The sequence below is a fragment of the Cryptomeria japonica genome, chromosome 5 (genome assembly GCF_030272615.1).
Source record: "Cryptomeria japonica chromosome 5, Sugi_1.0, whole genome shotgun sequence".
Taxonomy (NCBI): Eukaryota; Viridiplantae; Streptophyta; class Pinopsida; order Cupressales; family Cupressaceae; genus Cryptomeria; species Cryptomeria japonica.
In genome coordinates, this window is record NC_081409.1 from 17771019 (window position 1) to 17773457 (window position 2439).

Below are 2439 nucleotides of genomic sequence, written 5' to 3' on the forward strand. Positions count from 1 at the left end.
GGCATTAAAGGCCTGAGAAGACCTTATGGTTATCTAAAGGCTAAGGGTCAAGTCTAAGTTAGGCTTACCCACTGGATTAAGAGTTAATCCAAGGATAAACCTTTGTGCAAATGATTAAGAGATAGTCATGGTCAAAGCATTAAAGGCCTGATGAGACCCTTGGGTTAGATAGAGGTTGAGTCAAAACAAATGTTTTAACCATGTAGGAGGGTTTGAGTTAACCATTAATGGTTATTGGAGACTTTGGGGATTAAGTGGTTGAAGGTTGAAAGCCTTCAATGGTTATCAAAGACTTTGAGCCATTTAGTGGTTGAAGGTTGAAAGCCTTTAATGGTTATCAAAGACTTTGAGGTTTTGAGAAGTGACTTCCCTTTGCTTAGGGATGTGACAAAGTTTAGAAGATGGTTTAAGTTAATTAGAAGTGATTAGAAGATTCTAGAAGGGATTAAAAAGGGGTTTGGGATTTTGCAAGTGGATGGAGGGATAATAAGATTTAATTGAATAAAATGATTTAATTCAATTTGGTTGCAATTTGGGGAAATTAAATAAATTAGATTTATTTGATTTAGGATAACTATTCAATTAAATTTGAATTTAATTAAAAGTGGATAGGGGGGATTTAATTGAATAAAATGATTTATTCATTAAATGGTATAATGAATTTAATTTAAATAAATTGAGTAATTTATTTAATTAAATAGAGGAAGGTGGATAATTTAATTAAATTGGATTTAATCAAATAGAGAAATGAACATAAAATATTCATTTAGGAATGTGGTCATTTTTATACGTCTACATTTTGCCCCTCTTTGAAGTGATGTGTGTGCACATGTTATTTCAAAGAAAATGATGTTTTATCATGATTTATGATCTAATGCAATTTTTGTGTCATTCTTTTGATTTGCCAGTCGTGCCTCGGACTTGATTTGATGTGTGATGCTCCAGATTCGATATTTGATGGTGATGCCCCATCGGGAGATGAATCAATATTTTGAATTTTTTTTGATTTAATTTGATGAGTTGCGTATGATGTGTAAGATTTCGTGCATGTAAAAAGTGTGCAAATTGATTCATCTCCCGATAAGTTACAAATGTTATGGTATAGGGGAGACCGCGAGCATATTACAGATCCATTTGGCTAACCCTAATTTTCATTTTCCTCTTATAAAAGGGGAAAAGGGCTTGATTTAGACTCATTTGTGCTTTGTTGACTTTGGAGAAAGAAAATTTGCTCAGGAGAGAAAATGCCTATTCCCTATCACAGACACCGTTTCGAGTGCGTTCGGAGGTATCGGAGACCTGCAGTGCGGGGACCACCAGTAAGTCCACGTTTTTAACCCTTTTTTGATTTTTGATTTTGTCATTTTTAGTCGTTATTTGAATTTCAAAGTTTGGGTTTTACGGTTTAGCGCCTCTAAGGTCTACAGTAGCGCATATGAAGTGTGAAGTAGCGCATCGAGTTCAAATTTAGGGGTCGCGTCCGAAAAAGATAGTTTAGCTTATAAAACTATTAGGTTAGCGCGTGCATGTAGAATAATGCATGAAAAGTGTTGGGTAGCGCGTCGCGTCAACAGGTTAGCGCGTAGGGGTGACCTAGCGCATAGGGATCACAGGGGTTCGCATAGGTAAGGGGGTTTAGCGCGTAGGTCTAACCTAGCGCATAGGGTCAAACAGGTAGCACCTGGGAGGGGTAGTTTAGCGCGTAGACAGAGTCTAGCGCATGGGGTAGTTTGGGTGGTGCATGGGGAGAAAATATTAGCGCGTAGAGTAGACCGAGCGCATAGGAGAGACAGCCTAGCGCGTGGGGGTGTTTTGGTGCATTGAATATCTATTTTAGCGCATCTGAAAATTTTTGCAGTATTGGCCGATTTGAAAACTTGTTTTGTTTGCCTGTCGTGTTTTGATGATTTTATCCAATATGAGTATTTGTATAACTTGTTTTGATTTGCGATTTTCCAATTTATGTATAGATATCAACGTGTTTTGTTAATCAAAATATGATGTATTTGCGTGTTTTGTTTCAAGTTCAATGTGTGTGAAAGCCTGAGTTGTGTTACAAGCCGATATGGGTTGGAAACTTGAGTTGTTTTACAAGCTGATATGGGTGGGAAACTTGAGTTGTTTTAAAAGTTTATGTGATTGTGGAGACTTGAGTTGTATTACAAGTTTTGATATGGTTTTTGAGAACTTGAGTTATTTTACAAGTTGATATGAAATGATAGGATTTTGAACTTTGATGTAGATGAGCAAATTGTTTCATGTTTGTTGATGTAAGTTTGATTTTGATATCTTTGTTTTGATGTGGAAACTGATATTGGATATTTTTTGTTTGTTGACAAGAGCGATTGGGCGTGGTATAGTCGAGGGAGAGATTCCCTAGACCGTGAAAATTGATACCGCGGTTGTCGCAGGCAGATTTGGATATTATTGAGAGATGTG